Genomic DNA, 27,832 nt, shown 5'->3' on the forward strand with positions numbered 1-27,832 from the left:
GTGAAGATGACTGGGGGGAGCTGATCCTTCACGAGGTCGAGGTCATGCTATCCACCCTGCTAAAGGAGGACAGAGGTCACTGAGACCCACAGCCCCACTTCCCTTGTCTGGGTTTGAGACAAGCTGAAACAGCTAAAAATTCTGTTTGTGACAAGATACATGCTTTTAAAATTATTTTAATTAAAGTATAATTTAGATAAAGTTCATTCTTTTTAGCTAACCATTTGGTGAGTATTGACAAATGCACACAATGGTGCAACTGCCGCCATCAAGCTATTCCAAGGTATTCCATCATGCCAGACCATTTCCCATGCCCTTTTGCAGTCAATCTCTTCTTACCCCAGCCTTGACAACCGTCTATTTGTTTTCTCACCCACAAAGTTTGATAGCCGTAGGTTTTCATTTTGTATTTTTATTTTAATTCCGTCCAGGAACTTTTGATGTCCCTTGAGACTTTCTCTTTGACCTATGAATTACATGTTTGTTGTTTAGCTTCCAAGTTCTTAGAGACTGTCCTGTTATGTTTCTGTTGATTTCTAGTTTTATACCTTTATTGTCAGAGAGACACTGATTTCAATTCTTTAAATTTGTTAAGGATTGTTTTGTGACCCAAAATGTAGTCTATCTTGCCGAATCTTCCATGTGCATTTGAAAAGAGTATGTGTTCTGCTATTGTTGGGTGGAGTGTTTTGAAGTTGCCAGTTAGATCCAGTTGGTTCATGATGATGTTCATTTCAGTTCTATTTCCTTGCTGATTTTTTGTCTATTAATTCTATTACTGAGAGCAAAGTGTTGAAGGCTCCAAGTATAATTGTGGATTTCTCTATTCCTTTTCAGTTCTGTCAGTTTTTGCTTCATGTACTTCGAAGTGTGTTGTTAGGTACATACAAGACGTACAATTGTTATAGCTTCTTGGTGAATTGACAGTCTCTCTTTATTGTTGGTAATTTTGTTTGCTCTGAAGCCTACTTTGTCTGATAGCATAGCCACTCCAGTTTTCTCTTGATTGGTGTTTACATGGTATATCTTCTTCCTTCCTTTTACTTTTAAGGTATCTCTATCATTATATTTGAAGTGAGCTTCTTGTAGACAGCATATAGTTGAGTCATTTTTGTTTTTGTCACTTGTTGTATTTTTAATCCATTCAGTCATTTATTCGTTATGTTTATATCATTTACATTGAATGTAGTTTTTTTTAATTGTACTTAGATGAAGGTTTACAGAACAAACTGGTTTTTCATTCAACAGTTAGTATACACTTTGTCTTGTGACATTGATCAACGTCCCTACGACATGTCAACACTCTCCCTTCATAACCCTGGGTTCCCTATTACCAGCTTTCCTATTCTCTCCTGCTTTCCGGTCCCTGCCCCAGGGCTGGTGCGCCCCTTCAGTCTTGTTTTGTTCCATGGGCCTGTTCAATCTTTGCCAGGCCCAATTCTTGCAAGAAGCGTTCTTTGCATTGTTGTTTAGTATCTCCCCAGCTTGTATCCTGGTCCATGGTTCTCAAGCAAAAAACAAAGCCTGTCCACTCCAGTCTAGAAAACTGTTGACAGGGTCTCAGAGGTCATGCCTAAGGGCTTGGTTTTCTTTTTAATAATTTTTATTGTGCTTTAAGTGAAAGTTTACAAATCAAGTCAGTCTGTCACATATAAGCTTATATACACCTTACTCCATACTCCCACTTACTCTCCCCCTAATGAGTCAGCCCGCTCCCTCCTTCCAGTCTCTCCTTTCATGACGATTTTGCCAGTTTCTAACCCTCTCTACCCTCCTATCTCCCCTCCAGGCAGGAGATGCCAGCACAGTCTCAAGTGTCCACCTGATACAAGTAGCTCACTCTTCGTCAGCATCTCTCTCCAACCCATTGTCCAGTCCCTTCCATGTCTGATGAATTGTCTTCGGGAATGGTTCCTGTCCTGGGCCAACAGAAGGTTTGGGGAGCATGACCGCCGGGATTTCCTCTAGTCTCAGACTGACCATTAAATCTGGTCTTTTTATGAGAATTTGGGGTCTGCAACCCACTGTTCTCCTGCTCCCTCAGGGGTGAATGTAGTTTTTGATGTTTGGATTTAGGTCTACCATTTTATTATTCATTATCTGTTTGGCCCCTCTGTTTTCAGTCTCCCATTTCACCTTTTTTGCCTCCTTTTAGTTTATTTGAACATTGTTAGTACCCTATTTTAATTTTTTATTGGGATTTTAAAAGGAGCCCTGGCAGTACAGTAGTTAAAGCACTCAGCTGCCGACAGAAAGGTCAGCGGTTTGAACCCACCAGCTGTTTTGTGGGAGAAAGATGTAGCAGTCTGCTTCCATAAAGACATACAGCCTTGGAAACCCTATGGTGTATTTCTACCTTGTCCTATAGGGTTGCTATGAGTTGGAATTGACACAACGGTAATGGGTTTGGTTGTTTTTGGTTGTCACTTTGAATAAATGTCTTTGTATAACATTTTTATTGGTTGCTCTATGGTTTACAAACTACCTAATTAACTTTTCACAGTCATTGTGGAATCAGTATATTACTAGTTCAATTGATATGTAGAAATCTCACTATCTTATAGGCCCCCTTATGTAACTCCTCCATTTATGCTATAGTTGTCTTATATATTTTATCTGCAATCATTGAAAGTTCCATCAGACAATGTTATATTTTCCTGTGGTTTTTCAACATTTCTCATGATTTTGGAAATTCATTTAGCACTATCCTGATATCCACTTCCTCCCTACAGCCCCAGGAGTCCCAAAGCAGGGCAGGAGGCAGTGGAAATAAGAAATTTGGCATTCATGGTGTTTTAAAAATTTCAACACTATTATAACTTAAAGATAATACACCTCAGTATTAAAAAAAATTAGGGCATACCCTGTGTAGCATCAAATGTCAGCGCCCAGGGAGATTAAGGCATTCAGAACCCTGACAGGTCCAGGACACAATTGGAAAAAGCTTTAGAGTAATTCTAGGTTTCACTTCTGAGCAGACATTCACAAAGTGGTTTTCCTGATTTACTTAACCTCTCCTATCTTTCTGTAAAAAAAAAACTTTCTTTCTGTACCCTGATCTAAATTGTAGATTTTAATAATAGGTAAGGTGAAAGAATGTAAAGATTAAAGGACATAGAATTTAGAATACCTCTGGCTTACACTGGTTTTGTAAACATTAATATCCTAACACCCAGATCACCTTTCCCAGAGGAAACACCTGTTCTGACTTCTACCACCTTAAAAATCTGTTAATTCGTATAGTCCTCATTATCAGGTCTCTTGGCCCAACAGGTAAGATTTCATTTCTATCATCATGATCATCACCAAGAGGGATCGCTAAGTGAGCACCCATGGGGGAGATAAAATGACCAGTCCCTAAGTCCAGGTGGCCCATCATCTATATATAATAGGTTTCTGAGTATATGCAGTGTTTGTCCACCATCTTTCATAATCACTTATTTAAGGAGACTTTTTAGATTCCCCCCAACCAATTATCTCCTTCCTGCTAAGAATATAGCTTTTTAAAAATATTTTATTGTATTTTAGGTGGTGAAAGTTTACATAGCAAATTAGGTTCCCATTTAACAAGTTTTATACAAATTATTCCGTGACATTGGTTAAAATTTTCACCACGTGTCAGCATTCTCATTATTTCCATTCTGTTTATTTGGTTTCCATTGATCTAGCTTCCGTTCCCCTCCTTGCCTTCTCATCTTTGCTTTTGGGGAAATGTTTACCATTTTGTCTCATATAGTTTTTAAGGGAGCACATTACTCCTGGGTGACATTGTTTATTTTATAAGCCAATCTATTATTTGGCTGAAAGGTGACCTCCAGAAATAGCTTCAGTTCCAAGTTCAAAGAGTATCTTAGGGCGATAGTCTGGGGTTATCTTAGTTCCTCTAGTCTATATTGGTCCAGCAGGTCTGGCCTTTTTTTTTTTTTTAGCAATTTGAATTTTGTTCTGCATTTTTCTCCCATTCTATCCAGGACCTTCTACTGTGTCCTTGACTAGAATGGTTGATAGTGATAGTCGGGGCACCATCTAGTTCTTCTGGTCTCAGGTTAGAAGTGGCCATGGTTCGTGTGGGCTATTAGAATGTGACACTTTAATACCACAGAGTTCGTGTATATCAGTTTATTTACTATGGTCTTTTGGAGGGCCACAAACCATTGTAATGTCTAAGATCCACCCACCCCCAAGAACTAATTTTTGGCCCTTTTAGGCACAGTTTCCCCTTCACTGAGAATGAATAGTATATTGTGATGAGGTCAAGCACAGAAACCCCATTCTTTTTTTTTTATAATTTTTATTGTGATTTAAGTGAAAGTTTACAGATCAAGTCAGTCTCTCACACAAAAACCCATATACACCTTGCTACACACTCCCAATTACTCTCCCCCCAAGGAGACAGCCCGCTCTCTCCCTCTTTTTGTGTTCATTTCACCAGCTTCTAACCCCCTCCACCCTCTCATCCCCCCTCCAGGCAGGAGATGCCAACATAGTCTCAAGTGTCCACCTGATCCAAGAAGCTCACTCCTCACCAGCATCCCTCTCCAACCCATTGTCCAGTCCAATCCATGTCTGAAGAGTTGGCTTTGGGAATGGTTCCTGTCCTGGGCCAACAGAAGGTCTGGGGGCCATGACCACCGGGGTCCTTCTAGTCTCAGTCAGACCATTAAGTCTGGTCTTATGAGAATCTGGGGTCTGCATCCCATTGCTCTCCTGCTCCTTCAGGGGTTCTCTGTTGTGAGGAACCCCATTCTTGCCCCTCACTTATGGATAGGATCCCTGGTGGTGAAATGGTTAAGCACTTGGCTGCTATCAGAATGGTTGGCAGTTCAAACTCACCCAGTGGCTCCATGGGAGAAAGACATGGCAATCTGCTCCCTTATACATCATAGCCTTGAAAACCCTATGAGGCAGTTCTACTCTGCACATGGGGTCACTGAGTTGGAACTGAATCAACGGCACCTAACAAGAACTCTTGATGTGTGATACTGAAGTAGTTTCTTAGCCTCTCTTAGCCTGCCCCTCGTCATCTGTAAAAGGGGCTCACAATGTATTCCTTAAGGAATTGTTGTGAGGGGTTAATGAGAAACCCTGTACAGAGTAGATGGCACATAGTAGGACTTCAACAAATGTTAGTCCTGGTCCACTTTTCTCCTTCCTTCCAGAGGAGAGGTGATTTCACCTAAGCCAAGCTGCATAACTGCCATTGACACCACCTGGAAATGTGGCAGCAAGTTGGAAGTACACACATAGAAGCTTTGGGGCCATTTCTTTATTTCAGGATAACTTTCCTAAGGGATTTGTGTTAAGGGAAGATCATCAAACAATTTTCTTTAAATCATCATAATTTTATGTTCCCTTATTTTATCTTCTAGTTTCTCATTGAGTCCGCAGATGAAGAGAGAGTGCAGCTAGGCAGAAGGCTGGACTCACAAGCCCTTGAACGCTGATTCTAGACCAGTTAATACCTTCAGGACCTTGCGGTCAGATTTTATCTGCACCGCCAGCTTCATCAAAAAGTGATTTGTTGAGTGAGTACCCACGTGGGCACAAAAAACAAAACTAGAAATGTGTAAAACCAGTTTTTTTTTTTAAAGCCCTAGATGGTAATCATGTATAAAAGAGACTGCAGGGTGTCCTTTGGGGAGGGTGTGAGGAAGAGTCACATTCCTCCTCCTTACTAGATGACTCTGGAAAATTGATTAACCATCAGTGAACCTAAGTTTCTCATCTGTAAAATGGAAATAATGATGCCTTCCTCACAGAGTGGTCCTGAGAGAATAATGCAAAATACAAAATTGCTTGCACATTTTTAGCTATAATGTATAAGTGATATCATAAAGTAAGTGCCCTTTGGCAACTTTTTCCCCTGTGAAAATAGTGTTTCTGAGATTTATGTAATCAGGTGACTTTGGGGCTGTCCTGCTGTTACTAGCCATGTTGTCGTGACCATTTTTTCACACGTGTCCTACTGCACACATGTATGAGACTCCATACCTAGGAATGCAACAACAGCCTTTCTTCTCCAACAGATGTTGCCAAATGGCTCTGCAAACAGGGCATACCAATTTGTACTCCCTCAGCAGTGTATGGTGTTCTCGTGGCCCCACATTTCCCATTTCAGTGGGATGCAGCATACACACATGCTCACTCACCAGGCTTCCTTCTCACACCCTAATATTATGTCAGGGCATTTCCGAAGGCATAAAGCGGGACCATTAGCTGAACAATTAGACAAACCTTTGTATGGTTCGATTGACTAGTTTTCTGCCTACTAGATGCCTCTAATATTCCAGGCCTGCCTCCCTGAAATAACTCTGACATTCCTTACCTGGCATTTGTAGATGTTCTTAGATCACTGCAGGGTTGCTATGAGTGGGAATCAACTGGACAGCAGTGGCTTTGGTTTTTGGCTTTTGGTCTATATCATTCAGTCACATGATTGTAGATGGTCTCTTAGATTTCTGCCACAGATGGGTCACTGCTTTGCATGGTATGTGATTTTTGCATGCTCACCCTCAGAGGGCTAGCTTATCTCCAGGAACCCTGGGAACACCTCACTGTGAATGGATAATATTCCTCTGCTGTCTCTTTATGAAGCCAACAAAGCTATTGACAACAGGAACATGCTTTTTTCCACCACACTACGCAGACTTCCGCCGATCGCCTGGGTCCCTGTCTAGTTGCTCTAATTAGAACGCTCTGTTAGGTGAGGTTCTGAAGGGCACAGGTGTTTTGCTTTCATCGAAAGATGAAGGCGGGGACAGCTGAGAGGAGGCGTTTCTGGTGTCTGGAGCAGCCAGCGCTTCGCGGTTGCCGTAGAAACCTACGTCAAGATGGCGACCGTGACGACTTTTCAATAGAGACAGACCAGGGCTAGTAGGAGGGCCGCTGCAGGCGTTTGGGCCTCAGTGTAGGAGGTGGGTGCCGTCGCCCTGGGTGTGGGGAGACGTGGGGCCCCAGAACCAAAAGACCTCTTTCCAGCTTTGGGACTCGGTGCCCCGCTGTCTCGTCAGGGAGAGAGACGGGCTGTCGTGGTCCCACCCGACCGGAGGGAGCGCGGTGTCCTGTTCCAGGGGTGTCGTGGAGGTGTTTCCATACACAGGCAGGGGCGATGAGAGAGGGTCTTGGGTGGAGAGAGAGAGGGGTAGAGACCATGTGTGCATCTCTGCAGCTGGGGAGAGAAGCCTGTGTGTGAGCGCGCGCGTCGCTGCAGCTACCAGGAGTGTTTGTGAGGAATACTTGAGGTAGTTAATGTGTATCAGGTCGGTGACAGTGAGTTCCTAGCCCAAATTACGAACCAAGTCAGGCTTGTTGCTTGTTTTTCCTGGGTTTACGTGGCCTACGTGGGTATCATGGGGGCTCCATGACTGCTCTGGGATTTGGTGCGGACTGAGCCTCCATATATGATTCTTGCCTGAACCACTTATTATTATGTCAGGTGTTGCTTGTCTAATCTCTTCTAAATTTATTAATTAGCACTTGACTGTAGAGTAGAGCTTTCCCTTCTCCCTTATCTGTTTATGTATTTATTTATATCAGTAAGACTCATAGGTTCCTGTTTTGCTCAAAAGTTTACCACTTATTAGTATCATTATTTATTTTGATGCTTATTTTGCCCCCAGAGTGGCCAGTGGAAGCCCTTTCAAGTTGGTTTCTGTGACCATTTGACACCTGCCTAGCATTCTTTGAGGGCGTACTTTGCTCTGTGAGCCTATTTCCCCATATGTAAGGAAAGTAATGATGCCTGCCCTGGAGCATTGCTTTGAGGATTTGAAGAGAAAAAGTCTGAAAATAAAACCCCACAGCACGTGGCATCCGTGGGCCTCAGCACATGTTGGCTCCCCATTCCACCTTTTCCTCCTTTGTTGTGTGAATGCCGTGCTTCTGACGTTGGCATAATAGCAGAGCTAGCAGAGAGCATAGATGGAAATGTACTAGCAAGCAGGGATAAACCCACATTGCACTGTGTGTGAGCTTCAGTGTCACTACTGTGTGCCGGAGGGGGCTGTCCGATGGAGCTGGGGAAGAGGAAAAGCCTCCTGCACCGCTTCCAGTTCACTGAGTGGGGATAGGCCAAGAGAGCCATCACCCCTGCCCCTTCCGTTTCATGTGCTTTCCTGTCTCTTGCTTTTCTCTCTTATTTCATGGGCTTTCTTATCCTCTTCCTCTCCCTCCTAATGTAACATCAGCGAAAAGGGTGGACTCTCAGCTCAGAAAGGTGCTGACAGAGAAGAACCATGTGTGATGTTGAGTCTGCTAGACAAATTACTGGAGCAAGAGTGAAGAGATCAGGGTCCTATCACTGGGACATTTTAGGTAAGTCACTACCCTTCCACCAGCCTCTTCTGTACCATGTGACAACAATACCCTGTCCTCCCAACCACCCAGGAATATTTTGGAATTTAAGCTTGATCTCATGTGGGAAAGCCATCCATGGTCTTAGGTGGGCATAAAGGACCAGTGTACTTTCGAGTAATTATATGAACAGAGACCCTCCAGATATTGTAGAACTCTGCATGGTAGAAATTGAAGTTAATAGTACACAAACGTCAGTTGTTTAGATCAAGATTTTTCCAGATGTGGTCCATGGACCGCTTCATCACAATACTCAGCAGTGCTTGTTAAAATTACAGCTTTGTCGGCCCACCCTAGCTCTGCTGAACCAAAAATAGGGAGGTGGGCAGGAGGTGTCTACATACTGAATAATTTCTCTAGTTGGTTCTGGTACTCTTCCAAGTATGAAAAGCACTTAAATGTTTGAATTCATTGATGTCTCATATCATCAATTGCTCCTGCCACTCAGCTTTAAATATGTCTGTCTACCCACATGTGTCAGATAGGTAACACTTCCCTCTTTTCAGTAATATTAATTCAGTACTTTGTAGGTGAGGCACTGATGTAGTCTCTGGGGACACAGCGCAGTCAACGAGTTAGCCAGGGTCCCTGAGCTTCCCTTCCAGTCTGGGAAACTCTAAGCAGGTAAAACGATAAGCAGGGTATGAGTGCTCTGAAGACAATGAACATGTAAACAGTAGAAAGTGACAAGGGCAGGGATTATTATCGATGAGGTTGTCAGTAAAGATGTCTCAGGAAGGGACACTTGGGCTGAGTCCTGAGCGACAAGAAGAAGCCAACCACGGGAAGGCCTTCTTGTCAGTAGCCTTGAGATGTGAGAGCCCCTGTTGTCCAGGAGTAGTCAGAAAGTGTGTATGGCTGGAGCCCGGCAAACCACGTGTAGACTGGTAGGACAAGAGGTGGAAAGGGCAGACAGGAGCCGGGTCTTTTGGGCCGTGTAAGGAGTCTGGGTTTTATTGTGGGTGTGGCAGGCTTAGAGTATGGGAGTGACATGATCTGATTCATGTTCTCAGGTTACTCTGGCTGCTGTGTGGAGAATGGAGCGGAGAGGGACAAGATAGAGTATGGGGACTGACCATTAGGAGGCTATTGCAGAAGTCCGGGGAGGGACGATGGTGGATTGGATAAGCGCTTCAGCATTATGGAGATGGAGGTGGGCCTAGACGGGGCAAGTTTTGTAGGTAGAGCAGGCAGGACTTGCAGTGGCTGTGGGTGTGGACTGTGTGAGGCTAAGGCAGAATCAAGAACAATCACTCGGTTTTTTGTTTGAACGTGTGGATAGACGGTGTTGCTGTTTTCTGAGACAAGTTGTCTCAAGTGTGTTTGAAACCTCAAAGTAATCGGGTCATCAAACAGTGGTTATATTGAAGATTAGTAGTTTTAAAAATGCATCAGTTGATGAATAGGACTGTATGGATTATAGATTTTATTATCGTTTTATCGATGAGACAGTTGAGTTACTATAAAGTGAAGTATTCAAAGCCACACAGTTTGTAAGTGGCAGAGTAGGGCCTGAACTCAGGATGTCTCCAGTACCCCTACTTCTAGCGAGTCCACTTAGGAAAAAGAAAAAGACATTTGTTGAATGATGGCAGCTCATGGTGGTTGAGGTTAGGCAGGAACCATATCTCTCTGGGTGGAAACTATGCCTCAGTAGTGATTTTGCCATGCAGCAGAGGGTGTTTATGTAAGTAAAACAAAAAGTTAATAATTTTAAAAACAAAAAGGTAGTGATTATCACTGTTACTATTCGTTAGATGACTTGGGTGTTAAAATCATTCCCTGGACTTCCATGGTGTACTACTTTCCCTTTTAGGAGCTCGGAGCGCTTTTTCAGATGGGAATCCCACTGCCCTGTTCCTGAGGCATTGCTGCTTAGGAGCAGGGCTACTCTGCGCCCCTTGGACAGGTGAGGCCTGATGAGATCAGGTGACTTTCCCAGAGTTCCCTAGACTTACTGGGCTAGGCTTGGCACTGGGGCCCACATAGGTCTCCATAGTGTTAGCTTGTGATCCTATGTGTAGTAAATCACTTTTTAAGGACTCAAGAGAAATATGGTTCTCAAAGTTAACCTAAGGTAACATAAACAAAAACAAGAAAACAGATCAGCTGCCATTGAGTCGATTCCAACTCATAGTGACCGTATAGGACAATGTAGAGCTGCCCCCGTAGGGTTTCTAAGGAGTGGCTGGTGGATTCCAACCGCTGACCTTTTTGGTTAGCAGCTGAGTTCTTAACTACTGTGCCAGAGCAGAGGGGAACACTAAAGACCTTAAAATAAAAGGAAATAGGGTTTCTATTTTCTTCTCCTGCTCCAAACTCTGTTTGGAGATTATAAGAAAAATTCCGGAATCCTACAGCATGTAGTCTTTTGTGTCTGGCTTCTTACATTCAACATATAATGTGTTTTTTGGTTGGGGTTTGGTTGTTGTCTATACTTTTAAGTAGTTCGTTCTCATTGGTGTTTAATATTATTGAATCATATGGATATTTTACAGTGTATTTATCCATTATGAATTGCACATTGGTTAAAGTGAGCAGGTGCTAATCAAAAAGGTCAATGTTTGGAATTCACCAGCTGCTCCGAGGGAGAAAGATATGACATTCTGCTTCTGTAAAGATTACAGCCTTCAACTGGACTAAACCAAAAGCTAAGAAGTTTCCTGAATGCAACCAAATACTTCAAAGGCCAGCGTAGCAGGGGCAGGGGTCTGGGGACCATGGTTTCAGGGGACATCTAGGTCAGTTGGCATAACAAAGTGTATTAAGAAAATGTTCTGCCTCCCACTTTGATGAGTTGTATCTGGGGTCTTTAAAGCTAGCAGGGGGCCATCTAACATGCATTAATTGGTCTCAACCCACCTGGAGCAAAGGAGAATGAAGGACACCAAAGACACAAGGAAAATATAAGCCCAAGAGACAGAAAGGGCCATATAAACCAGAGACTTCATCAGCCTGAGACCGAAGAACTAGATGGTGCCCGGCTACCACCAGTGACTGCCCTGACAGGGAACACAACAGAGAGTCCTTGATGGAGCAGGAGAAAAGTGGGGTGCAGACCGCACATTCTCATAAAAATACCAGACTTAATGGTCTGACTGAGACTGTTTTGGAGGTAGAGCAGGCAGGACCTGCAGTCGCTGGGAATGTGGGGTGTGTGAGGCTAAGGCAAAGTCAAGGATCACCCTGTAGCATTTTGTTCAGATATGTGGATAGATGGTGATACTGTTTTCTGAAATAAGTTGTTTCAAGTGTGTTTGAAACCTCAAGGTAATTAGGTCATCAAGCAGTGGTTATAGTGAAGACTAGTGGTTTTAGAAATGCATCAGTTGATGAATAGGACTCAGTCAACTCTTAAGCTTTCTTAAAGACACATGCAACTCAAATGCGTACATTCTCAACTGTTATTTCAACAGGTATCCCTTGAACCAATACCACATTGTTTTGATTAGTATGTTGTTGTCAGATGCCATTGAGTTGGTTCTGACTCATAGCAACCCCGTGTACAACAGAATGAAACACTGCCCAGTCCTGCGCCATCCTCACGATTGTTGCTGTGTTTGAGCCCATTGTTGCAGTCACTGTGTCAATCCATCTTGTTCAGGGTCTTCCACTTTTTCGCTGACCCTCCACTGTACCGAGCATGATGTCCTTCCTCAGGGACTGGTCCATCCTGATAACATGTCCAAAGTACATGAGACAAAGTCTTGCCGTCCTTACTTCTAAGGAGCGTTCTGGCTCTACTACTTCCAAGACAGATTTGTTTGTTCTTTTGGCAGTCTATAGTATATTCAATATTCTTCTTCAACACTGTAATTCAAAGGCATCAATTCTTCTTCAGTCTTCCTTACTCATCGTGCAGCTTTCACATACATACGTGGCAAATGAAAACACCAAGGCTTGGGTCAGGTGCACCTTAGTCCTTAAAATGACATCTTTGCTTTTTAACACTTCAAAGAGGTCTTTTGCAGCAGATTTGCCCAATGCAACGCATTTAATTTCCTGACTGCTGCTTCTATGGGCATTGATTGTGGATCCAAGTAAAATGAAATATTTTACGACTTTGATATTTTCTCCCTTTGTCATGATGTTGCTTATTGGTCCACAAAAAAAAAAAAACAAACCCAAATCCACTGCCACCGAGTTGCTTCCAACTCATAGCGACCCTATAGGACAGAGTAGAACTGTGCCATAGGGTTTCCAAGGAGCAGCTGGTGGATTTGAACTGCTGACCTTTTGGTTAGCAGCCAAGCTCTTAACCACTCTGCCACCGGGGCTCCACATATTGGTCCAGTTGTGAGGATTTTTGTTTTCATTATTTTGAGGTACGATCCATACTGAAGACTGTGATTTTTGATCTTCATCAGTAGTTGCTTCAAGTCCTCTTCACTTTCAGCAAGCAAGGTTGTGTCATCTGCATATCACAAAGTTGTTTCAAGTGTGTTTGAAACTTTCTCAAGGTCATTAGGTCATCAAACAGTGGTTATAGTGAAGATTAGTGGTTTTAAAAATGCATCAGTTGATGAACAGGATTCAGTCATGAGAGTATTAAGCTTTCTTAAAGACATGTGCAACTCAAATCTATTAATTCTCAACTTGTTAAAAATAGCAGGTATCCTTGGACCAATACCACGCTATTTTGATTACTATAGCTTTGTCGTATGTTTTGAAATTGGGAAATGTGAGTCTTCCTACTTTGTTTTTCTTTTTCAATTGTTTTGGCTATCCAGGGCCTTTTACAATTCCATATGAATTTGAAATTGGCTATTCCATTTCTGCAAAGAAGGCTGTTGGAAGTATGATAAGGATGGCGTTGAAACTATGGATCGCTCCACCTTGTAGGAATCACCTCTGGACTGATGATGATTTTCTCCCCTCCTCCTGAAGTTAGAGAACTTCAGGTACTACCATTATACAAAAGGGTTGCTGGTTTTTATGCTTCTCTATTTTAAGCTTTTTGATAGAATGAATATGTGATTTACGGTAGTGTCATAACCTGGCTAACTTCAGGGGGAGGAATGAGGATCACCATCAGCCCAAGGTGATTCCTGTGAGGTAGAGGTCAGACATACCTCCACTCTCCAACCTTTTTACCAATTCCGACACCAGCCGTCCTCCCCATAGCACTCTTTGTTTCTCTACTGGGTTCAATAATTCATAGCACTGACCGTACAGAACTCACAGACTATACTCAAGATTATGTGGTTTATTAGGGAAGTAACAGGCTACAACTTGAGATCATGATCAACTTGGAAGTAACAGAAACAACTCAGGGGACAGGATATAGTTCGTCAATGAGGACAGCTTCCAACCAAGAGAGCTCTCAGCTCCTTCTCGACTGTGCCCCCAGGCAGGCCACACTTCCTGGACCTCTGCTGCTGGGCTACGTTCAGGCCTGGCCTCTGCAGGCTAACCCCCACTTGGGCAAGCACAACAGCTCTTCTGGCTCTGTTGTTAAGTGCCCGGAAGTACCCCACTCTACCTGTAAGCCTCTTACTCGAAGGTGCTCAGCTCTCCATGGGTTGGCAAGCTCACTACAGCTGCCGTACTCCGTGGGCCAGGAAGCCCACCACAGCCATCTTGCGTCAGTCTCCTGGTTCTTGCCACTTGTGCTGTCTTGTACTACCTCAAGCTGTCTTGCACCATCTCATGCTATCTCCAGTGTTACAGCTGCATCGAGGAGGTTCTCAGCATAGGGACCCTGGATCCAAAGGATGCACTCTGCTCCTGGCTCTTTTTCTTGATGGTAGTGAGGTCCCCCTCAACCTCTGTGGGATTGGCTCTTTTAAGCCTAGCAGGATGGCAACACTGACCAATCCCCTAGGTAGGCCACAGTCATCTAGTTTGCATAGTAATCAGCCAATCCTCGCAAGAGTTTTATGCACCTTATTTGCATAGTAAACTGTCCAATCCCTTTGCAAGATTGTGGCCTAGCAAATCATCTGAGCAGAACTATAAACCCAGGGCCAGAAAGGCCATATATAAAGAGAAACTCATTGCACAGCAGGATATCAGTACTTGGTGAGACATATTAGTTGCAAATATTTTTCCCAGTGCCTTTTTAATTGGCTATCATGTGTTTTGCCGTGCAAAGTTATTTTTATTTTTATGTTGTTAAATTTATCAATCTGTTTTAATTATGCTCCTGGATTTTGAGTCATAGTTAGGGAAGTGTCTTAGTCATCTTGTGCTGCTATAACAGAAATATCGCAAGTGGATAGCTTTAACAAAGACAAGTTTATTTTCTCAAAGTCGAGTAGGCTACAAATCCAAATTCAGGGCGTCAGCTCCAGGGGAAGGCTTTCTCTCTCTGTCAGCTCTTCCTCACAAGGAGGAAGGTCCTTGTGATGCATCAGTCTTCCCCTAGTCTGGGAGCATCTCAGTGCAGGAACGTCAGGTCCAAAGGGCACACTCTGCTCCCAGCACTGCTTTCTTGGTGGTATAAGGTCCCCCTGACTTTCTGCTCCCTTCTCCCTTTTATATCTCAAGAGATTGCTTCAAGACACAATCCAGTCTTATAGGTTGAGTCCTGCCTCACTAACACAACTAACGCCCATCTTCCCTCATTAACATCATAGAGGCAGGATTTACAACATGCTGGAAAATCACACAATACTGGGAATTATGGCCCAGCCCAATTGACACATACATTTTTAGGGGGACATAATTCAATCCATGACATTCCACCTTTTGGCCCCCCCAAAATCATATCTTTGCAGCATGCAAAGCATATTCACTGCGTCATATCATAGCGAAAGTCTTAACTCCGAGTCCAAAATCCAAAAATTTCTGTTCATCTGTGAAATCTAGAATAGAAATTATCTGCTTCCAAAGGTATAATGGCAGAACAGGCACAAGCTGACATTCCTATGACAAATGAGAGAAACTGAAGGAAAAACAGCCACCAGGCAAGTCCACAGCACACAATACATTAGCCCTCAACGCTTGAAAATAATCCTCTGTTCTCTGAAACAATTTACACAATGTCCCGGCCCTCCTGACTCTAGGTATTGGCCACACTCTCCAGATTCTGAGTGGAGGCTCCTCGGCCCTGGGCTTCAGCTCCACCTTCCAGGGCACTGGGACAGCAACTCTGCTCCCTCGGCTTTAGATGCACCATTCTGCTAGTCCATCTGAGTGGTGACTTCATCCTTAGAAACACCAGAGGCCATGACTCCACCCTTTGAAACCCCTGAGGTCATGGCCATACCTTTTGAGACTGAGGCAGCTCAGCTTCTTGTGTTCCTTGTCTTTCCAGCTTCTGGTTCCTGGTTTCTTGGCCTCTCGGGCCTTGGCCCTTAGGCCGCATGCCCAAATCTGCCCTGCTGGGGCAAGTATTCCAAAGCTTAGTAGCTCCACCGATAAGTGTCCGGAGGCACCCCATTCTACCAGGTAGCCTACTGTGCACAGGCACTCAGCCCTCTTGCTCCATGGGTCAGCTCCAGCGCTGTCTGCACAGGTCTCCTGGTTCTGTTGCTGCGAGTTCATTGCTGCTGCTGCTTCACTGCTGCTGCCAGTCCTCTGCTGCTGTTTCTCACCATCTATCTGCGCCTTCTCCGGTGTTAACAGTTCTCACTTCCTTCTGAGTCTTCTATCCATTCACAATTTCAAAACTGCTTCCACATTTTTTTTTCCACATTTTAGGTATCTGTTAGGGCAGCACCCCACTCTCTTGGTACCAAATTCTGTCTTAGTTACCTAGTGCTGCTATAACAGAAATACCACAAGTGGATGGCTTTAACAGAGAAATTTATTTCTTCACAGTGAAGTAGGCTAAAAGTCCAAATTCAGGGTGTCGGCTCCAGGGAAGGCTTTCTCTGTTGGCCTTCTCACCAATCTTACCCAGACTAGGAGCTTCTCAGTTGCAGGGACCCCAGGTCCAAAGGGCGCGTTCTGCTCCTGGTGCTACTTTCTTGGTGGTATGAGGTTCCCCTGTCTCTCTGCTCACTTCTTTTATATCTCGAGAGATTGCCTCAAGACACAATCCGATCTTGTAGACTGTTCTGCCTCACTAACACAACTGCCGCCCATCCTCCCTCATTAATGTCATAGAGGCAGGATTTACAACGTATTGGAAAATCACACAATACTGGGAATCATGCCCCAGCCAAATTGATACACACATTTTTGGGGGGACATAATTCAATCCATGACATTAGGAATTAGTATTCAGGGCACATTTTTATACCAATATGTTTAAAAGTATTAGGGTAAGAGTGCTATTTGTCATGGAACTCAACAGTTTCTGCCCAATGGTCAAGAAGGCACTCAGGGGCTACAGGAGAGCAGGAGAGCCAATATCACAATTTGACCGTGAGCTCTTCCGATGTCTAGGCTAAGACTTACGATAACAGAATCCAGTTCTGCATCCTTGACTCAAGGGTTCTCAAAAAAAAAAAAAAAAAGCTGTTGACCCTTTGGTCTTATATTTATACATATACATATACATATACATATACATATACATATACATATACATATACATATACATATACATATACATATACATATACATATACATATACATATACATATACATATACATATACATATACATATACATATACATATACATATACATATACATATACATATACATATACATATACATATACATATACATATATAAATGTACTTAAATACCTTGCTCAAGGGTGACAATCTTTACTATTTGAGCTAAACTCTTACTTAGTTTAAAGATGACTTCAAGGGATGCTTTCAATTCAAGATCTGAAGAGAAACTCAGTGCCATAGTCTTAGGGACTCTTCCAGCCTCAATAGGTCCAGTAAGTCTGGATTCTTTAAGAATTTGAAGTTCTGTTCCATATTTTCCTCCCTTTGAATCAGGATTCATCTATTGCGTTCCCGATCAACACATTCAGTAGTGGTAGCAGGGCACCATGTAGTTCTTCTGGTCTCAAGGTGGAGGAGGCAGTGGTTCATGTAGACAGTCTTGTAGTCCAGTTCCTTCTCTGATTCTTGGGTTTCCTTCTTTCTTTGTTGTTCCAAACAAATAAAAACCAATAGTTATATCTTAGATGGCCACTCGTTAGCTTAAAAAAATTTTTTTTATTGTACTTTAGGTGAAGGTTTACAGAACAAACTAGCGTCTCATTAAACAATTAGTACACATTATTTTGTGACATTGGTTACCAACCCCATGACATGTCAACACTGTCCCCTTCTCGATCTTGGATTCCCTGTTACCAACTTTCCTGTCCCTTCCTGCCTTCTAGTCCTTGCCCCTGAGTTGGTGTGCCATTTTAGTCTCATTTTGTTTTATGGGCCTGTCCAGTCTTTGGCTGAAGGGTGAGCCTCATGAATGACCTCATTACTGAGCTAAAAGAGTGTCTGGGGGCCATACTCTTGGGGTTTCTCCAGTCTCTGTCAGGCCAGTAAGCCTGGTGTTTTTTTGTTAGAGTTCTGTTGTACATTTTTCTCCAGCTCTGTCCAGGATCCTCTATTGGGATCCCTGTCAGATCTGTCAGTGGTAGTAGCTGGGCACCATTTAGTTGTGCTGGACTCAGTCTGGTAGAGGCTGTGGTAGTTGTGGTCCATTAATCCTTTGGACTGATCTTTCCCTTGTGTCTTTGGTTTTCTTTATTCTCCCTTGCTCCAAATGGGTGAGACCAGTGGAGTATCTTAGATGGCCACTCACAAGCTTTTAAGACCCCGGATGCTACTCACCACAGTAGAACGTAGAACATTTTCTTTATGAACTATGTTATGCCAATTGAGGTAGATGTTCCCTGAGACCATGGTCCCCACAGTCCTCAGCCCAGTAATTCAGTCCCTCAGGGAGTTTCGATGTGTCTATAGAGCCTCCATGACCTTGTCTTGTACAAGTTGTGCGGACTTTCCCAGTTGCTCATAAGCTTTTAAGACCCCAGACAGTACTCACCACCCTAGGAGGTAGAACATAAACTTTAAAAACTATATTATGCCTATTGACTGGATTGTCCCACAAGATCACATCCCTAAGCCAAACCAAGAGAACTAATCCCGTGAGGTTATTGCTATGTCTAATTAGTATCAGCACCTGTAGCCCTCCTCCCCCTTTTTTGGTGGTGGTTATTGTGGCGAAACCATACACAACCAAGCATTTGCCCATTCATCCCTTTTCCCTATATATGGCTTATTGACATCGGTTATGTCAGTCATGCTGTGCAAAGTTCATCCATATTCAGTGCCACCTTTCCCATTCCTATAAACAAAAGGTGATTACTACCTAGAGACTACTTCTTCCTCCCCCCTTCGTCGCTCCTGGTAACCAGTAATGAAATTAGTTTCTGTATATTTACCTGTTCATGTCATTTCATTAAAGTGAGAACATACAATATTGTTTTTTTTGTGATTTACTTATTTCGTTCAACATAATGTCTTTCAAGTTCATCCACGTGGTAAAATGTTTCGGGAACTCATTTTTATTGCTGAGTAGTATTCCATTGTATGTATGTACCACATTTCATTTATCCATTCATCCATTGATGGGTGCTTGGGTTGTTTCCATCTTTTTGCTATGGTGAATAGTACTGCAATAAATATAGGTGTGCATGTGTTTGCTTGTGTCACTTCTATTAGATCCCTAGGGCATATACCCAGGAATGGAATTGCTGGGTCATATTGGTAGCTCTAAGGAGCCCTGATGGTGTAGTGGTTAAGCGTTTGGCTGCTAATCCAAAGGTCGGTGTTTGGCACCCACCAGCCGCTCCACGGGAGAAAGATGTGGCAGTCTGGTTCTCTAAAAATTATAGCCTTGGAAACTGTATGTGGCAGTTCTACTCTGTCCAATAGGGTTGCTGTGTGTCAGAAATGACCCGACAGCAACAGGTTTGGGATTTTCTTTTTTCATGGCAGCCCTACCTCTAGTTTTTTTTTTAGGACCCACCAGACTGTTTTCCACAACTGCTGTACCATTTTGCATTCCCACTAGCAACGGATAAAGGTTCCGATTTCTGTACATCCCCTCCAACACTTGTTATTTTCCGGTTTTTTTTTTAAATTTTAGCCATCCTAGTGAGAGTGAGATGGTATCTCATTGTGATTTTGATTTGCATCTCTCTGATGTCTAGTGACATTGAGCATCTCCTCATGTGTTTGGCCATTTGAATATCCTCTTTGGTGATGTGTCTGTTCATGTCTTTTGCCCTGTTTTTGATGGGGTTATTTGCTTTTTGGTGCAGAAATTTTCTATATATTTTAGATACTAGGCCCTCATCGGTTATATTGTTCCTGAAGATTTTTTCCCAGTCCATAGGTTGTGTTTTGATTCTTTTGGTAAATTCTTTTGATGAACTTAAGTATTTAATTTTTATGAGGTCCCACTTACATATTTTGTTTTCTGTTACTTATGCATTTTTTTGTGTTTGCTAATCTATCGTTGAAAATAAAATTAAGTCCTAAAACTTTGCTTTGTTGTTTTCTTCCAAGAACTTTATGGTTTTAGATTTAACATAGGTTCTTAGTCCATTTTGAAATAGTTTTTGTGTATGGTGTGAGATATGGGTTTTGTTTCATTTTTTTGCATGTGGAAATCCAGTTTTGCCAGCATCATTTTTTGAAGAGCCTGTTCTTCCCCCATTGAATGAAATTGGCTCCCTTGCCGAAAATCAACTGACCATAGATATTTGGATTTATCTCTGGGTTTTTAATTCTATCCCATTGTTCTGTATGTCTGTTATTAAAGCAATACAAGGCTGTTTTGATTACTGTCGTTGTGTAATATATTTTGAAGGCTAATGATACTTTTTATTGGGATCACATTAAACTAATAAATCAACTTAGGGAAATTAGCATCTTTTTGGTGTTGAGTCAATACCATATGTTTTTCTGTTACAAGTTAGGTTTGTGTTTTATATAGGTGCTGGACATTGCTGGATAGAGCTAGAAAAAAATGCAGAACAAAATTCTAACTCAGAAAGACCAGACTTGCTGGCCGGACGGAGTCTGGAGAAACCCTGAGAGTATGGCCCCTGGATACCCTTTCAGCTCAGTAATGAAGTCACTCCTGAGGTTCACCTTTCAGCCAAAGATTGGAGAGGCCCATGAAACAAAAGAAGAATAAAGGGGCACACCAGCCCAGGAACAAGGACTAGAAGGTAGGAGGGGACAGGAAAGCTGGTAATAGGGGACCCGAGGTTGAGAAGGGAGAGTGTTGACATGTCATGGGTTTGTTAACCAATGTCGTAAAACAGTATGTGTACAAACTGCTTAATGAGAAACTAGTTTGTTCTGTAAACTTTCATCTAAGGTACAATTAAAAAAATCAAAGGATGGGAAAAAATACATCTTGCAAACAATAACAACAACAAAAAAAAGAGTAGAACTGCTCCATAGAGGTTTTAAGGCCATAATCATACGGAAGCAGAGTGCCACGTCTTTCTCCTGTAGAGTGGCTGGTGGGTTCTAACCACTGACTAAGCACTTAACCACTGCACCACCGGAGCCCCTTAGAATTGCCATATGACCCAGCAATTCCACTCCTTGGTATATACCTAAAAGACTTGAAAGCAGGGGTGCAAACAGACGCTTGTATCAATGTTCATTGTGGCATTATTTATAGTAGCCAAAAGCTGGAACAACCCAAATGTCCATCAACAGATGAATGGATAAACAAAATGTAGAATATACACCCAATGGAATATTATTCAACCATAAAAAGAAATGAAGTTCTGATAACGTACAACATGGATGAACCTTGAAAACATCATGCTGAGTGAAGTAAGTCAGACACAAAGGACAAAAATTGTAGAATCCTACTTCTATGAAACATCTAGAATAGACAAATGCATACAGACCAAATGTGGCTAAGGTGATTCTGACTCATGGCGACCCCATGTGTTGTAGAATAGAACTGATCCGTGTGGTTTTCTGGGTTTCCATAATCCTTACAGAAGCATATTGCCAGGTCTTTCTTCCATGGTACCACTAAAAATGGGTTCAAACCATCAACCTTTAGGTTAGCAGCTGACTGCAAACCACTTTTGCCACCCAGGGACCTTTTATTAGTGATTACCAGGGGCAGATGGAAGGGGGAAACGTGGAGTTATTGCTTAAGGGGCACTGAACTCCTGTTAAAGGTGATGGAAAAAAGTGAAAACAGATAGTGGTGATGGTTGTCCAACACGGTGAACATATTTAATGTCACTGAATTGTTCACATACAAATGGTCGAAATGGTAAATGTTTGTTGTATATATTTTACCACAGCTAAAAAAAAGGCCAGCAAATTTCCTTTGTTTTGATGACTGTTTCTCCCTCGTCATTTTAAATGATGTGTATTTGTCCTTTCCCCCTATTTTCTTGATTATTTTGTCCAGTGATTTGTTCATTTTCTTGACTCCCCCATAAAATAAACCTTTTTTTCTATTATAAGTTCTACTGTAGTTTTGTTTTCTAACTCATTCATTTCTAACTCCTTAAAAATCCCACTTAATATTTTTTTATATTAAAGAACTCTTACTAATGAGTAGATAGGAAAATTATATTAACATATAATTTTATATGTTACAGATGACCAAGGTCAGCGTCGCAAAAGGTCAGGGTCACAAAATTTTATAAAATAAAATTATATTAACATATAATTTGCATAAAATCAATATACATATCCATAAAACCTTCAAAATTATACCAAATTGCAATAACTAAGGAAATGAAAATTATATCCTGGGATATCATGCTAGTGAAAAAGGCACGATGCCGAAAAATATATATAATGTGATCTCAACTTTGCAAAATATATACCTACTCGTCACTTATCGACTATTTTCTTACCCGACATTTTGCATTTATGGCAATAGTAAAAAAAAAATCTACTGTCCGACTATTTTGCACATTAATAATGTACATCTGGCAGTGACGAATACCAAGGTGTGAGGCAAGAGTAACATTGGGATGATTAAGGTTGTGTGTCAGCTTGGCTGGGCCATGATTCTCAGTGGTTTGGCAGTTACGTGATGATGTAGTCATCCTACATTTTGTGATCTGATGAGGCCATCCTCTGTTTTTGCATAATGGTGATTTTTACATAACAACCTGGTCTTTGGAACCTAACCATGTCGATAAGTCAGGAATGGGTGTATACATGCGAACTTAGGTTTTTCATTCTTAGGACACTTCTTGATAGTTTTACTACGTATTTATATATCCCTAAAAGCAATATGGTATTTTTTTCTTGCATATTTTTGTCTGTATATGCCTAGCTACCTGATGGAAGAGGAGGAAGGAAGAAATGTAAGGAGAACAAATACCCATGAACGTCTCTGCAGTGAGAGCTGCCATCTCTGCCTTCCCTGCCACGCATGTTCTCATTCAGAGCTCCGAAAACGGACACACCCATTTTCTCAGCTAAAAGGCTGGAGGGAGCACTAACAGAATCTGCAGGTGCAATTCTCAGTCACTTTTTCCCTGATGTCTTCAACGTCTTAGAGTTTCCCAGGTGCCAGTTAGTCTAAAACATGTCTCAGTGTATCCTGAACATAAAACATCGCCCGTTTGCCCAGGCCTAATTTTCTGGCTTTCATGCACACTGTTATTCATCTAGCCTGTACATCCAGAGCTGAATCTGGCCAACCTGTTGAAAGAAGACAGGGATTGCACGGAGTTAGTTTTCACGTGACCGTGACACTGCTACCCAAATCCTTGGTTAGGCAAGGGATTCGTCCCATTTAGAACTTGAGCTGGTTTTGCTGTACAAGTCCTGGGCATATGGTTATCTTCTTTTCCTTTTATTATTTCTGGTTGCCCAAGTAAGGTACTCCAAAAGTGTTTTAATTCACATGCGTTGATTGCTCCTGGGGCCCTCACTGGATGAGAGTGACAGAACTTTTACCCGGAATGCCTCTGTGTATGGATTCTCCTCCTGTGGGAGCTGTGTAGATGCGCCTGGGACAATTTCATGCAGACTCTACCCTTCCCCTTGCCTGTGGGGATTCCACTGGTTGGCTAACTAGGTGGTTAAACAGTTAAACCTACTTTCAATTCAAGGGGCTTTATTTGGGAGAGTACAGTAGGAAGTATATTGTGAAACTACTTTCATGTCATGACCTTCACTAAAATCCTGGCAAGTAGAGATGCTGTCTGACTGTTGAACGTGAAGTTTACTTGAGAGACATTCTTGCCGTTCTCCTGTTGTTGTTGTTAGGCACTGTCGAGTTGGTTCCGACTCATAGCGACCCTATGCACAACAGAACGAAACGCTGCCCAGTCCTGCGCCATCCTTACAGTCGTTGTTATGCTTGAACTCATGGTTGCAGCCACTGCGTCAGGCCACCTTGTTGAAGGTCTTCCTCTTTTCTGCTGACCCTGTACTTTGCCAAGCATGATGTCCTTCCCCAGGGACTGATCCCTCCTGACAACATGTCCAAAGTATGTAAGATGCGGTCTCACCATCCTTGCCTCTAAGGAGCATTCTGGCTGTACTTCTTCAGAGACAGATTTGTTTGTTCTTTTGGCAGTCCGTGGCATATTCAATACTCTTCGCCAACACCGCAATTCAAAAGCGTCAGTTCTTCTTCGGTCTTCCTTATTCATTGTCCAGCTTTCCCATGCATATGATGCGATTGAAAATACCATGGCTTGGGTCAGGCACACCTTAATCTTCAGAGTGACATCTTTGTTCTTCAACACTTTGAAGAGGTCCTTTGCAGCAGATTTACCCAATGCAATGCGTCTTTTGATTTCCTGACTGCTGCTTCCATGGCTGTTGATCATGGATCCAAGTAAAATGAAATCCTTGACAACTTCAATCTTTTCTCCGTTGATCATGATGTTGCTCATTGGTCCAGTTGTGAGGATTTTTGTTTTCTTTATGTTGAGGTGTAATCCATACTGAAGGCTGTGGTCTTTGATCTTCATTACTAAGTGCTTCAAGACCTCTTCACTTTCAGCAAGCAGAGTTGTGTCATCTGCATAACGCAGGTTGTTAATGAGTCTTCCTCCAATCCTGATGCCCCGTTCTTCTTCATATAGTCCAGCTTCTCAGATTATTTGTTCAGCATATAGATTGAATAGGTATGGTGAAAGAATACAACCCTGACGCACACCTTTCCTGACTTTAAACCAATCAGTATCCCCTTGTTCTGTCCAAATAACTGCCTCTGGATCTATGTAAAGGTTCCTCAGGAGCACAATTAAGTGTTCTGGAATTCCCATTCTTTGCAACGTTATCCATAGTTTGTTATGATCCACACACTCGAATGCCTTTGCATAGTCAATAAAAACACGCAGTATCCCCTTATTCTGTTCGAACAACTGCCTCTTGATCTATGTAAAGGTTCCTCATGAGCACAATTAAGTGTTCTGGAATTCCCTTCTCCTAGACATGTGCATTTTCCCTGAACCTGCTCAGTTGGGACTGTCATGTGGGTAGATTCATAAATTATTCTGGGACCACCCTATTACCTAATTTCTTTGGCTTAGGGATGATCCCCATTCTGATGCAAAGGAGACATCTTATCACAGATTTCACCCTCGAATTTGCCCGTTTGTTCATTTCCCTTAAAAAAGAAAAAAACCCCAAACTCATTGCCATCGAGTTGATTCTGACTCATAGCAACCCTGTAGGACAGAGTAGAACTGCCACATAGGGTTTCCAAGGAGCGGCTGGTGGATTCAAACTGCCCACCTTTTTTTTTTTTTTTTTGTTAGCAGCCAAGCTCTTAACCACTGTGCCACCAGGGCTCCTCATTTCCCTTAGAACCCTTCTGTTTCCACCTTAGAGTTAATGAGAGACTTCCAATGGAGCACTACGGGTTTTAAGCTCAGTATATATTTAGTTATTAATGAGTGGAAGAATGGATAGTTGTGTTATCAAAGAAATGGTAGTGATTCTTGGATTTTCATCTCTGTGAGGCAGCAGCAGATGGCTGACATCATGCCATGATGTGGCCGGATGATGCGTGATCTGAGGACCACTGCTCAGATGACTGACTGTGAGATGGGTCCAGGATTGTTCTGTAAACATGTTAACCTGCCAAGCAGCCCAGGAGCAGATGTTAGGCAGAGCACCACACCTTGCTTCCCTGGTGGGATCCATCACTGAGATCACCTGGAGAGTTTAGAGACAAGCCTGTCTTCCATACAGGGCAGGTGGGTTTGGGTCGGCTCCGAGGCTTCTGAAATACCCAAGACAGTGGAAAACCCTCTGTCTCCAAAATTGTGAACTCAAACATATCCCAGTTATTTCTTCCTTCATCTAGATACCTGCATTCTCATTTGGAGAAAACAATGAGAACTGTTTTCACAATGCCTGTGTTAGTCTGAGGCTGAGGCAGCCCCTACTGCTGTACCTCAACATTTAAAGGGTGATTGAAGTCCTGCCACCTGCCATATGCGCTGTGCTCTGAATTTTCTCGTCTGTCCCTCAGAACAGCTCTGTGGGGAAGGTATGGTGAGTCCGATTTCACAGAAGAACGAGCTCAGGGTTAGAGGACCTGAGTCACCTCTCCAGATAAGCGGCAGGATTGCAATGAGGTTCCCTCCCGTGCCCTCCCTAGAAGACACCGAGCAGCCTCCCCTTTAGAACACGGACTTCCAGGGCTTGAGAATTGGCCCTTTTACACCCCCTGCTATTGTGGCCCCATGATACCCACTCAACCACTTGGTAAACAAGATGATAGTGGAGATGAACTCCTGCCCTTTGTGCCAAGAGACCTGAGGGCAGGGCCACTTCAATTGTCCCATCCCTGAAGAGGTGAGTGGGCCTCAGGCAGAGCACAGGTGTTGCCCTGGGGCAGATGATCTAGAGGGAAGGACATTAACAGGCACAGAGCTACTTTCATGCAAGGTACACTTTATATCTCATCTCCTTGAATCCTGACAGCTATCAGGTTACCCATTATTTGACGCTTTATCCATATTAGGGTTCTGACTTTAGAGGAATTTAAGTAAATCAGGAAACAACTTTGTTGTCTCCCGATCAGCACTTAACTGACATTATTCTAAATTCTCACATTTTGTCTTCAAGCCTCCAGGGTTTCCGGGGTGTTGTTTAACTTTTTCTGTTTTTTTAAATGATGACCTGTATAGTTTTCAAAATTATTATTCCACATCATTGTTGAAATAATTAACAGTAATCTTATTATTATTCAATACAGTATTATTGAAGCTTTAAAAACACACCAAGAATTGTGTGAAAATCAGGGAGAACACATTTGTTAACTACCGGTGCATCTCAGATACTGTGTTGGTATTCATGGTTTGTGAAGCACACTTACTAACAAACAGATTGGCAAGTAATTTCAACAGAGAATTCATAGTAAAATATACATGAACAGTAAGGAGGTTAAAATGTGCCAGGACCAGAAGAACTGATGAGATGCAAGTATAAATCCTGAGGATTAATATTAACTAATTAACATTTAGTGACAAAGACAAGTTGCAAAAGAGGATGAGTAATGTACTTCCTCTCTAGGTGTGGCTGTGCAGGTGTACGTGTTTTTGTCTGCCTCACTAACAGGAACAACCCAGAGAACATGCACCATTCTATTGACAACACACGTCTTGGGGTCAGGGGGTGTGAGTCCAGCCAGTGAGAGATACAGGGTATTTTCAGTTTATAAATATACTTTAATATGTTGTTTGAAATCTTGCATTCAGGAAATAAAGTAGTCTACATATTTGGAAGACAAAGATTCATGAACAGATTGATAACCAAGTAATGCGCATATAGGTTCACTGTATTGAGCTTTATGGGGAAATGAAGTAGATAAAAATAATTGTTTTGACTGCTCGTGTGTGTGTGTGTGTGTGTGTGTGTCTAGGTCTCCTCTAGCTCTCTCACCCCAAATACACACAGGTGCAGCTTTACATTCTGCTCAGACTGTTCACTTCCAGCCTCACTTTGAATATCCCGGAAAATGATGGATACAAAGAAATTGTTACCAATGGTTGAAAATTTCCAGAAGTCTGTCTGCTGCCATTAAGCCAAGATCCCAACCTCCATCCTTCTAGCCTTCCTGACGCCCCTGGTCCCACTCTCAGAGTAGCAGTCCTGGGTCTGGCCACCACGTGGCATTCATTGTCGTTTCTTTTTCTTTTTTAAACAAAAGTGCATTTTGCACAGGGAAACAAACGTCACGAAACGGCTTGTTTACTACGATATCAATTCGGTTTGAAAAATTCGTATGTGTATTAAAGCAGTTACATTTTCTCTTGACCCCAACTCTCTGTCTCATTCATTGATTTGTTTCCTCATGAGTGTCAGCTTACACGTCCACACTGCAGAGAGGGCCCTGGCAAGAGAGCAGGGCTTCACACTCCATCACCGCATCCCTACAAAGGCCTCACAGACACTCGCATTCTGTCACCCTTCTCCAGGCCACTCTGGACACAGCTGCCCAGACCTCGCTGCGATGCCCCCATCCTCTCAGTCACCCCCGCCCGCCAGGCTCTGTGCTGTGCCGTCCTCTGGCACACCAAGGTGCGCTACAGCTCCCTGGTGTTTCAGCCTCTGGGTGCTCAGAGCATGTGTTTCTATCGTC

The 27,832-nt window shown here is 42.7% G+C and overlaps 1 long non-coding RNA gene across 5 annotated transcripts in view; it reads left to right on the forward strand.

The window, feature by feature from the left end:
• Positions 1–6,799: 6,799 nt before the first annotated feature.
• LOC126069139 (uncharacterized) overlaps positions 6,800–27,832 on the forward strand; it is a 68,269-nt gene continuing 47,236 nt past the window's right edge. The window contains exons 1-6 of one of the 5 annotated variants that reach the window (XR_007515846.1): positions 6,800–6,914; positions 8,187–8,313; positions 10,169–10,261; positions 20,213–20,450; positions 20,915–21,072; positions 22,553–27,507. This is a non-coding gene — a long non-coding RNA (uncharacterized LOC126069139). The other 4 variants (XR_007515848.1, XR_007515845.1, XR_007515849.1 and 1 more) reach the window with 4 other exon arrangements.

This window comes from Elephas maximus, chromosome X (genome assembly GCF_024166365.1).
Source record: "Elephas maximus indicus isolate mEleMax1 chromosome X, mEleMax1 primary haplotype, whole genome shotgun sequence".
Classification (NCBI taxonomy): domain Eukaryota; kingdom Metazoa; phylum Chordata; class Mammalia; order Proboscidea; family Elephantidae; genus Elephas; species Elephas maximus.